Source organism: Triturus cristatus, chromosome 6, assembly GCF_964204655.1.
Source record: "Triturus cristatus chromosome 6, aTriCri1.1, whole genome shotgun sequence".
Classification (NCBI taxonomy): Eukaryota; Metazoa; Chordata; class Amphibia; order Caudata; family Salamandridae; genus Triturus; species Triturus cristatus.
This window is the reverse complement of record NC_140589.1, coordinates 1,074,730,659-1,074,743,543: the sequence shown is the minus strand read 5'-3', so window position 1 is coordinate 1,074,743,543 and position 12,885 is coordinate 1,074,730,659. Positions and strand designations below refer to the sequence as shown.

Sequence of the window (12,885 nt, the reverse complement as noted above, 5' to 3'; positions counted from 1 at the left end):
GTAGGAAAGGGGGAGCTATTTTCTTATGCAGAAGCAGACTCTTAGCACACACCCAGCTGCTTATCCTGTGGAATTATGCACAGTATTCACAGCCGAGTGGGGTTTGAGGTTGCACTTAGTAATGCAAATACAAACATGTAAAATAATATGGACTATGTTTTCACCATAAATTAAGGTGTAGTGGTATAAATGAGGAATACTTTTAGGGTTTGAGGTTGCAGTCAGTAATGCAAATACATTGAGCATCAGTAAGACTGGTTGCCCTTGCTGGAGTGTAGTCAGTCACCCAGGTTACACATGTTGCTGGTCTCAGAAATCTGTTTGGTATTGCTCTGGTGATTTTACATTTGCATTAGATGGAAAGGGGGAGCTATTTTTTTATGCAGAAGCAGACTCTTAGCACACACCCAGCTGCTTATCCTGTGGAATCATGCACAGTATTCACAACCGAGTTGGGTTTGAGGTTGCAGTCAGTAATGCAAATACATTCAGCATCACTAAGGCTGGTTGCCCTTGCTGGAGTGTAGTCAGTACCCAGGTTACACATGGTGCTGGTCTCAAAAAGCAGTTTAGACATGTGCTTTTATCAGAATCTGAAAAGTGGATTCAAAATGTGTCAGACTGTAAAAGTACTTATCACTTGCCAAAAAAGTAGTAGAATGTGTGCTTTCCAATTGGCAAAGAAATTTCGTTGTCTGCCTAATTTCAAAGCATGACTCTGTGTGCACACAGGAATTGTTTTTAGATATTTAATTTGTGAAGGTGTTATTGTGATTTTCACTTCTAGGAAAGGGGTACTTAGTATTTTAAGATTTGAAAAGATTATAAAAAATGTAGTAATATATTTAAATATAAAAAAGGAATTTTTTTTTAGTTTTTTTCAGGTATTGCTGAAGAGCAGTGAACAAAATTTAAGATGCCTACAAAATCCAGAGTAAGGAAAAACCACAAAAAAAAACTATATTTGAAGAAAACTGGAGGACCTAAGTTAGTTGGAGATGCTCATGTTGGGAAAAAGAGAAAGTCTTCTGGTAAGCAGACAAAAGATTTTTTAAAGAACATCTTCAAAAAAAGGAAAAATGTACAAAATGTCTGTACTGGAAAGAATGTTTTCAATAGAAAAGAACAGGAAAAAATTGAGAATTTAGTTAATGCAAATATACCTTCTGCAATAACAAAGATTAACTTAAACAGAAAAACAGCGTTTAAAGAGATACGTAGAAAAATGTTTCAGAGAAGAGTTATGTCCAATTTGATAAAGGATGTGAAGAAATATAAGAAAAAGGCAAAATATTACAAGAGAAAAAAAGAAATTGAAGCCATTGCAGCAAAGCATTAGAATTAAAAAGGAAACTATTCATTTTAATTTTGAATAGGATGCGTACATTAGATAAAATGGTTAATGTACTGAAATCACAAAGCAAAAGGAAAAAAGTAGTAAAAAGAACAAACTTTTGTAAAGTGTTTTTAGGAGAATGGATGCATAGTTCAAGTAGTGAACCTTTTTTTAATGAAGAGAGTTATTTTCAAAGTAATAGTTTGCTGCATGCAGTTGACACCAGAGGTCGTGCTTATGAAGTGAAAAATGGTTGCATAATGGAGAAGGAGATAATGGTTCCAAGAGATGAGGTACAAGTGATGGCGGATGAGGCTATGGGGAGACGTCCTAAAGCCCCAGTGTACACTTGGAATTGTAGTAGTATTTGCACTGTGCGTCAGGAATCTATTGATAAATTTCGTGAGTTTCTAAGAGAATATAGTAAAAAAAGTGTAAAACAGAAGATTAAGGTGCTTCAAAGTCTAGATCCATGCAGAGTGAGAGAGAATACTGGTTTGCAGGGTCATTCTCTGGCTTGTCTATCTAGAAAAGTGTGTAATAGTGTTTTCCATCATTTTAGGATGCTGGCTGTTCATCATACTGAAATGAGAAAGTTTGTGAGACGGTTGTATTTTGCTAAAAGTCCAGCAATAAAGTTAGATGAATTGAATAGGGCTCTGTTCCGTGGATCGGTATCAGATGTAGAGAAGGTTATTGATGAAATTCAGTTTTGTTACTTTGGTCCTGAACAAGACAGTGCAGAAAAGGACACAGTAAATGAGGAAGAAGTGGAAGAGAATGTAGAACCCTCTGTAAGTAAAACATTTAATGATCACATAACAAAATTTGCAATAATCTCTAATGAAAGACCAAATATAACTTGTATTTGTTGCCGCAGAACTCATTATAGAAAACAAACTAGGAATGTTGATCTCTACAGAAAGAGTGAAAATGAAGATAATTATAAGTGGAAGGATTTTGCCACATATATATTTCTTGAAAATTGTTTTGAATTGGGTGAAGATCAGCGTATTTGTAAATACTGTTACAACAAGTTAGAGGAAAATAGAATGCCAACCAGAGCTGTACATAATAATTTAGAATTGGATGTTATTCTTGCCGAACTTTCTGAATTAAATACATATGAGTCTATACTTATTCAATGTGTTCATCCGTTCCAGACCATAGTACGTATGGAGCCCAAAACTGGTAAATTACCTCCTTCAGATTTACTGAGAGGTTTAAAAGGTAGAGTGGTGTATTTGCCCTTGGATTTGAAAAAAAATATGGAAACTATTGATGCAGATACTTTGGAAACTGAACCATTAGTTATTCTGGTTAATGGTGTACCTACAAAGAATAAGAAGATTTGGCAGGAGCTGGTAGATGTACGGAAAGTACAAAGAGCAAATTTGTATTTGAAAGGGAATAACAAATGGTATGAATCAATTTATATAGAAGAAGAAGAAGAAGATTTACAAGAAGACACAGATACACCAACTGGTCAAATTGAAAAAGTGGACAAGTCAAAGGAAGAAGAAATTTATGAACATTTTAGCATACATCCTCTACATTCAAAAGAAGTTATGGGAGACAATATTGATCTGTTTCAGATGAAGAAAGCAAAAGGAACTCCCGTGAGTGTATGGGAGGAGAGCTTGGAAGCTCGATGTTTTCCCCAGCTGTTTCCTAAAGGAAAAGGAGGACGATACGATGAACGTCCAGAACAGATTCCAGCTTCTGAGTATCGGACTACAAGACTATATGCAGAAGATCCCAGATTTCGACAAAGTATTCCTTATTTGTTCCATCTTTTATTTGAAAGCGACTTGTCTGCACTATCTTATGCAGTAAATCACATTTTAAAAAGTGGAGTACATTTACAAAATGTGTCTGCTAAGGATTTTATGGAGAAAGTGCAGCACCGAGATGATCATTTGGAAACACAACTGATCAATCTGATGGCTTGTCAGCGTGGGACAAATGAATATTGGTACCGACGCCATGGTGAATTAAAATGCATGTTACGGAATTTAGGAACACCAACATGGTTCCTTACCCTAAGCTGTGCTGAGTACGCTTGGGATGATTTACTGGATTTTCTACGAGAGGCAAATTCAAACATTAAAAACATCGAATACAAGACAGCAGGAGAACTGTGCTCATTGGATCCGGTTAATGTTTGTAGATATTTCAATCATAGATTTGAGGCTATGATGTCCTTCATCTGCAATAAAACAAATCCACCTCTTGGAGAAGTAGTGGATTTCTTTTGGAGAAAAGAGTACCAGGCAAGAGGTGCTCCTCATATTCATATGCTGTTGTGGATCAAGGATGCCCCAAAGTTTGGAACAGATACTGATGAAGCAGTGTTATCTTACATTGAAGAATATGCAACATGTGCTATACCAAAAAGCACAGAAGAGAAAAAGTTAAAGGAGCAAGTTTTACGTTTCCAAAGTCATCGGTGTGGAAAATACTGTCGACGGAAATACAAGAGCAAAGAAAAATACTACACTAAATGTCGATTTGGATTTCCTAGACCTGTTCTTTCAAATGGAAGAGTAAACAGTTTTATGTCATCTGTGAGACATACTATCACAAGAAAATCACCTAAGAATACCTACAACCTAAAAAGAAAAGAAGAATCAAAAAATATAAATGACTACAACCCAGTCATTTTATCCATGTGGAATGCTAACATGGATATACAGTATGTAGCTGACAATTCCATTGCTGTTGCTCGATATGTAACGTCTTACATTGCTAAATCTGAAAAAACTGAATTGAAAGAAATGTGGGAAGAGATTTCTCACGAGAAGACTGTCAGCAAGAAGCTGTACAGTTTCAGTTTAAAGATGTTATCGCATCGAGAAATTGGATCCTACGAATGTTCAGATAGGTTATCTTCTGCAAGTCTCTACTCGAAATCAAGAAGAATAATTTGGGCAAGTTTAGGCCTTGCAGCAATGAGAAATCGGATACTGAAATCTGTTGGAGAAATTGAATATTTGGCCGAGAATGACCCAGAAAGTACAGATATTTTGAAATCAAACATGTTGGACACATATTATCCAAAAAAGAAGTCATCATCTGGAGAACATGTGTCTCTATGAAGTGCTGCAGAACTACATTTATTCACGGAAAGCCGCAGAAGACATCAACAATGGAAAATATAAAGTCATTGGTGAGGAAGGATGTTTGGTGAAGCAAACAAAAGGAAGTTTGATAAATCACAGGAAGCTGAGTTGCGACACTACTGACAAAAAGGAATTTTACTACTTGGCTCTTTTACAGCTGTTTAAACCATGGCGTACAGAGGATGAACTACTGGGAGAATTTCAAAGCTATGAAGATTCTTTTAATGCTTGCAAAGACAGCATACAATGCAGTACATTCTCAACTTATCTGCAAATGTTAAATGAAGAAATTGAACAGGAAACTACAATTGCAGCTGAAGTAGCTAGAGACAGTTCTCAAGACAGCCAAAGTTCAGGAACACTCAGTCAAGATCCCCTAGGACAACCAATCGTTGAAAATGAAGCATCAATAGCCATGAATGAAGTGGAAACGGCTATGAATCAAGCTCAAGAAGAATTTATAGACTTACAAAATTTGGAAAGACAACTGAATGAAGAGCAGCAACAAATTTATGAAGAGATCAGAAGCAAAATTGATCACGGATTTCTACATGAAAAAAAAGAGTGCTCATGCACATCATTTCATCCAATCAGGAAGTATGTAAGCGGACAAGCTGGAACTGGAAAAAGTTTCCTAATAAAAGTCATCAGAAGCTACCTACAGCAAAAAACGGATTCTACTTTGTCTTGTGTGGTTACTGCTCCAACTGGGTTAGCAGCATATAACATAAAAGGAATCACCTTACATCGTTTGCTAATGTTACCAGTGGAGCATGAGAACAAAATACAATACAACAAGCTAACTGGAGAAGCATGCTTGGAAGTTTCAAGAGTATTGAAGAAGATGCAAGTTCTCATTATTGATGAGGTGAGCATGGTATCAAACTTAATGCTTGCCTTTGTGCATTTAAGAATGCAGCAAATTCTAAGGACAGACTATGACGTGTTATTTGGTGGAAAACATGTCATAGTTTTTGGGGATCTTCTACAACTTACTCCAGTTAAAGGACAACCAGTGTTTAATACTGTGACACATGAAGACACAAAGAAGTCATTGGGAAGCATCGGTAATGCAAATATTTGGTCCTTCTTTGAGTACAAGGAACTTACTACTAATATGAGGCAAGCAAACGATGAAGAATATGGAAGTATTCTGAAAGATATCAGAATTGGACTACTCACAGAAGTTGGGAAAAAAGCATTACAGAGTCGGCTGCTACATAATTTATTTCCAAAGGAAGAAATAGTTGCAGAGAAGATATACAAGAACATTGCAGAAAAGAAAAGTGTCATCTGCTTAATGCCAACTCTACGTGAATGCTCAATATTCAATGAGGAGCTTTTAAAATTGGAAAAGGAAGATATCAGGAAATTGGAAGCAGTGGACAAAATTGAGGATGGAAGAATTACTATCACTTTAACAGGCACACTGAAAAATAAATTGGATTCACTAGAGAAGAACATTTCCAAAACAGCTGGATTAGAAAAAAATCTATATGTTTGCATGAACTGTAGAGTATTTTTAAGGAGAAATTTGGATGTTGAAAAAGGTTTAGTTAATGGAGCTATGGGAAGAGTTGTGGGTTTTATTAATTATCAGAAAAAAGATGGAATTGAATGTTTAAAAATAAAATTTGATCAGATAGAAGAAGTTAAAGACATTTGTCGTTGTTCAGTTCGTTTCATGCTTGTGAAAGACTTATATGTACGTAGGAAGCAGTTTCCGTTTTCGCTAGCATATGCTGTAACTATTCACAAGTCTCAAGGATTGACTGTAGATTGTGCTTTTGTGAACATTGGTTCAACTGTGTTCAAAGAAGGTATGGCTTATGTAGCTTTGTCACAAGTGAAAACATTATCTGGTTTATTCATGATAGACTTTGATGACTCAAAAGTTAGTGCTGATACAAATTGTGTAAAGGAGTATAATAGATTAAGAAGAACCTATGCTCCTCATTTAGGTCAGTATCCTGTGTTGGAGAAACGTGTAGTTTCTCGTAAAAGGAGAAATGAGAATATCTGTAATGAAGATGTAGAGAGGAGGAAAAAAAAGAGGAGTGATGTAATTGCAAGCAAAAAGAAAAAGGAAAATGAAGAAGAGGTTGTAGGATGTCATTTTGAAAATAGCTCTGGTGTCAACTGCTACGCTAATGTAGTGCTGAATGTTGCATTTTATCTGGAAAGTGTGCAAGAGCAGATAATAGTAAATCAGAGAAAAAGATTCTGTTCTGAGTTGAGTCTCCTTTTTCAAAAGCTGAGTAATGATAAAACTCAAATAGAAAGTGCTACTGAAATTAGAAAACTTTTAGATGTATGTTCAGGACGAACACAGTTTTCTCAAAATGTACAGCAAGACGCACAGGAATTCTTGATGTTTTTTCTTCAGGTACTGGAAGAAGAAGGGGTTCCCATTGAAAATATGTTTGGTGTCTCTTATAAATGGGAACATAGTTGTGAAAACTGTTACAATACATGTGGCTCTAATGTTGATTCTGAAAGGTTTATTTATTTAACATTGCCAGAAAGTAAAACAGTCACTTTTGCTAAATTAGTTAAAGATGCTAATCATAACATGGAATGCAGTGAGTGTCAATCTGAAATGTTTTCAACGTTAATTTTAAAGGAATACGGACAATATGTAATTTTAATGATGCAACGATGTAAAGCTGATGGTTCAAAATTGGATACTTTAATAAAGAAGTTTACAGGACAGCAATTATCAATTTCAGGAAAAACTTTTGTAACAGTTGCAATAATTTTCCATGAAGGACCTACTGTTACTTCTGGACATTACACAGTTTATCTTAAATGTGAAAAAGGCTGGACACTGTGTAATGATTCCCAATTGATTTTCAAGCAACGTTTGCCTTTTGATTTAGCAAATTCCTATCTAATCTTCCTGAAACCTAAATTTTAGAGAGACTTGGCAAGATCTGTACAAAACAATTTTACCATTTTATTGGATTACCATTGGAATTTTCAAAAAAAATGATTTTTCAAATTATCATTTGGCTCAATGGAAAGGTAACCAATTGTAATGTGGACTTTTTAAATTTTTAATGATACTTTGGAAAACCAAAAATTTAGACAAAATCGGTAACATCTGCACAATTTAAATTTTGGAATGTTATTGGATTGCCATTGGAAATTTATTCAAAAAAGATTTTTAAAATTACTATTTGGCCATGAGGAAAGGTAAACAATTGTATTGTGGACTTATTTAATTATTAATTAATCTTTCGGAAACCAAAATGTTACAGAGAATCGGTGAGATCTGTACAATTTAAACTTTAGAATTTTATTGGATTACCATTGGAAATTTAATCAAAAAAGAATTTTAAAATTACTATTTGGCCTAAAGGGAATGGAACCAGATGTATTGTGGAGTTATTTGAGATATATTTTTGTGATTATACTTCTGAAACAAAAATGTCAGACGGTATTTTAAAGAAATAAGTATTGATATTAGTTGATATTTTTTTTAGAATATTATGCATTTCTATAATGTTATGCTTAAGTAAAAAGAGATTGTGGGCTTTTTTAAAACAATCTTTGAGATTGTTATTTTTTTTTTTGCCCGCTGTTAAATGATGAATGCAATTGCTTTCACAATTTATAGTGAAATGCAATATATTCTGAAAACAGCAAAAATAAGGCAAAACATTTTTTTGAAAAAAAATATATAAATACGTGTACTGTGTAATATATTGATTTATTGAATATTAATACTTTTTTCTTTTTTTTCAGATTGTGAAAGAAAATTTTCAAAAAAAACCAACCATTTTTTCAAGTAATTTCAATTACATTTTAATTAAAAATTAAATTGTTGGGTGGGACAGGTAACTGAGAAATTAGAAGGTCTCTTTCTTCCACTTTATCTCAAAAAGATTTTTAGTATTTAGTTATTAATTCCTCAAGGATCTTGAGATGTGGTAAATGATTTTTAGTGTTTTTAAAAAAAAATTAAAAAAAATACGCTTACGGTAAAAAAAATACGCGTACGGTAAAAAAAAAAAAAAAAAAGTTTTAAAGAAAAAATAAAAAAAAGCTGAGAGGTAAGGTTGGCTCTTAAAAGAGCCGTTGTGTTCATGCAGGGACAGAGGAAAGGAAGTATGGGAACATTAGCTGGTTGGACATTTGAGCAGATCTATTTTGTTGTTAATGAGGGAAACACTGGTCTCCCTATGAACAATTAGATCATGGCAAAATGAACACCGCATAGTAACCCTACCAAACCGAGGGTTCGTTTCCAGAGGATCAGAAAAAGGTGATTGTGCCCCCACAGATGAAGGGCTCTGCTGAGCTTCCGAAGAAGGACTCGGCTGAGCTGCTGTGGATGTGCTTGCTCGACTTACTGAAGGGTTGCCCCTAGTATGTCGTGCATGTGTCCTAGGATGCACATCCTCAAGGTGTCTCAACATAGTGTGATTCCCGAAGGAATACTTCTTGTTGGGATTACCTCGCGAAAGTACACGCTGGCACAGCTTGCAAGTCACCAAGGCAGCATTGACTTTTTTCTCACCCTCTGGAAAACTGAAATACTCCCATATGAAAGAGCTCTTCTGTTTCCTCTTTCTCTGCCTGATGGTGGTGCTGCTAGCCTCACTCTCAGTAGAAGAGTGCTGGTCTGCCATCGTATCACAAAGACAAGTCAGCTCCTTCTCCTAAGGGATCACAAGCAGAAATTAGGGGAATGGGTGTGGTGTAGGAGAGTTCTAGAACTGAAAGTAGTTTCAACCAATCAAAAGTTGTGTTTCATGATCACATGACCCACCGTGCGCGTACGTTATGCTTACGTTACGCTTACGGTGCGCTTACGGTAAAAGTGCGCATGCGCGTAAAAAAGACACGCGCTCGCGCGCATGCGCAAAACAGTCACTCCACAACACTTCCGCGTAACGTGCGCGTGTAGCGTAAACGCCTACGCGCCCCACGCACAGTACGTGCGGCTCTGCAAATTGCGTAACTATACGCAAACAGAGTAGATAAATTACGGACATTGCGTAAACCGTACGCTTACCGTACGCTTACCGTATGCGCAATAAAAAAAAAAAAAAATCTTTTCTATGTTATACTAATATATCTTACCTGTTTGGTAAAAAAAAAAAGAGAAAACTTGATATATTGCATATTTATTTTTTTTAAAAAACAGTGTTTTAAGAGAATAAAAAGTTTAAAAAAAAACTTGTTTTTTTTTAAAAAAAAACACATTTAAGATAAGAATTTATAATAAAAAAATCATACAAAATCAATAAAAAAAATATGGGAATCACATATGTTATAGGTAAGAATTAGCATTTAAAAAACCATACAAATTCACTGAAAAAACCATGGGTTTCACACACGTTATAGTTAGAAATTAGCATTTAAAAAACCCTGCAAATTCACTGAAAAAACCATAGGTTTCACACATGTTATAGTTAGGGATTAGCATTTAAAAAACCTTGCAAATTCACTGAAAAAACCATAGGTTTCACACATGTTATAGTTAGGAATTAGCATTTAAAAAACCTTGCAAATTCAGTGAAAAAACCATAGGTTTCACACACGTTATAGTTAGCTGGACATTTCACTCGTAAAAAACCAATGAAATTTCCCCGTTATAATTAGTTAAGCTAACTATAACTCGCGCGCCCGCAATGCACTGCTGATGACGTCACATATTACATCACTCATGACATGGTCAGTGACATCACTCATGACATCACTGATGACATCTCAAATGACATCACTGATGACATCATCCATGTGATAGAGTGGCAGATCTCCTCTCACCCTAATATAACCTTTGATACACACATTCAAAAATAGAGACTGAAATTTTCAAAAAAATGGACATACCAATACCAATTACAACAACCTCTTCAATAATTCTAAGAACCACATAAACATCCACTCATTCACCAACAGTCCTGTACAGTCAATCATTCGTGTACTCACACATCATATGTACTCATACACCTATACATCCTGTAACACAATGCCTCTCATCCATAGAGTTACTCACACACATAGTTACTCATGCTAATAAAGAATCAAACATACATTTATTTGCATATACAGTTATCCACACACCACCACACTTACTTCTATGGAAATTTACACATACTTAGTCTTTTAAACAATCACTTATAGAAACACATACTTATTCATACAGGAACTCTTTCAATCTCTCACTCTCACATACACTCACTTATATACACCAATAGTCACATATACTAGTTTAAAACATATGTAGTTACTCATAAAGACACTATTGAGACAGCCATTCACTCACTAACACACCCATACACACACTCTTCCACCCATACAGTCCTGCACATATGCTGTCTTCAACACATACAAACAGTGAGTCACTCATTCATGCACTTATGCACTACGTAATACCCCCCACCGAACCATACAGACACTCAGACACTCATACTGATACTCAAAAAAACAACTAATAACCTATATAGACACTCATGTAGCTGCTCACCAACCCATGCAGCCACTTATACACAAAGTGAGAGACTGATACAGGTATTTACACATTTAAACATTACTCACTTAGCCATGTATTCAATAAGATACACTTAATCAGTCAGTAATACAATCAATTTTTCAAAAACAAATCATCCATTTAGACACTTATATACTCATTTATTCTTCCATCGACCTTGAGATATACATATATAAAACATATGTAATTTTCAGAAAAACACACATTCACTGGATGATGTCATCAGTGATGTCATCAGTGATGTCATTTGAGATGTCATCAGTGATGTCATGAGTGATGTAATATGTGACGTCATCAGCAGTGCATTGCGGGCGCGCGAGTTATAGTTAGCTTAACTAACTATAACGGGGAAATTTCATTGGTTTTTTACGAGTGACATGTCCAGCTAACTATAACGTGTGTGAAACCTATGGTTTTTTCACTGAATTTGCAAGGTTTTTTAATTGCTAATTCCTAACTATAACATGTGTGAAACCTATGGTTTTTTCAGTGAATATATATATATATATATATATATATATATATATATATATATATATATATATATATATATATAAATTAATAAAGTTGTAATAGGTAGGGAAAAATATTTTAACACCTACTTACCTTTATCTAAGGCCCTAAACCAGAACACTGGCAAAGTATGCTAAAAACAACATGGCTGTCTTTTACTTTCTTATTTTTGCAGTGTTTTGCGAAATTACTCTGATCAGATATATCACTAAGCTTTTAAGTCATATAACTTAAAAAATATTTACCTTTGGAACCAAAAAGGTTAATCTACACACTAAAAACCTATATACCTGCCAAATTTCATTAAAATCCGACTGCTCGTTTTCACGCTACATCTGTCTAAATAGTCTATGGACAATGCATTGGTGGAAGAACTTGCTTTAAGACCCCCTAATTTCTTTGCACCCCTTTGACAAATCTCTGTGAAAGTTTTCATTGTCCGACAATGTAGGAAAAGCTGTAGGTCTGCAAAGTTTCCTGGATATTCGTCAAACGGTGGCATAGTTATTAGCAAGCATAAATCAGAGGAATTCCTATCTCTGGGACTATAAGTAAGATAAGAAAAAGTTATAAACAATATGTAGCAGAGCTGCTGTAGAGCCAGAGAAACCAGGTCAGCAGAGCTGCTTTAGAGGGAGAGAACCAGGTCAGCAGAACTGCTTTAAAGCAAGAGACCCAGGTCAGCAGGGCTGCTCTAGAGCCAGAGACCCAGGTCAGAAGAGCTGCTCTAGAGCCAGAGACCCAGGTCAGCAGAGCTGCTGTAGAGCCAGAGAAACCAGGTCAGCAGAGCTGCTTTAGAGGGAGAGAACCAGGTCAGCAGAACTGCTTTAGAGCCAGAGAACCAGGTCGGCCGAGCTGCTCTAGAACCAGAGAACCAGGTCAGCAGAGCTGCTTTAGAGCCATAGAACCAGGTCAGCAGAACTGCTTTAGAGCCAGAGAATCAGGTCAGCAGAGCTCTTTAGAGGGAGAGAACTAGATCCGCAGAGCTGCTTTAGAGCCAGAGAACCGGATCAGCAGAGCTGCTCTAGAGCCAGAGAACCAGGTTTGCAGAGCTGGTTTGGAGCCAAAGAACCAGGTCAGCAGAGCTGCTTTAGAATCTGTCAAAGACTTGCATTACCTGCTGTGGTTGTCCTGCTACTACTCCGCTCCCTCCGTTGCCGGTCACCTTTCGCTGTTTGTCTCCCCTACTGCCGCCTATCCATCACGCGGCCGCGAGTAGGGGGAGACTACAGCCCCCAGGTGTCTTAGCGCCTGTTGACGCCACGCACGCGCCTGGAGGCGCAGAAAACCCCGAGGCTCCCTCGGTGGAGCGGGAAACCTGTCAAAGACCTGCATTACCTGCTGTGGGGGTCCTGCTACTACTCCGCTCCCTCCGTTGCCGTTGCTGGGCACCTTTCGCTGTTTGTCTCCCC

At 36.3% G+C, this 12,885-nt stretch overlaps 1 protein-coding gene across 1 annotated transcript in view; it reads right to left on the bottom strand.

Annotated features, from left to right (window-relative positions):
- Window positions 1-12,885, bottom strand: part of VIT (vitrin) — a 1,751,009-nt gene that overhangs the window by 499,601 nt on the left and 1,238,523 nt on the right. The gene's annotated exons all lie outside the window — the stretch shown is intronic.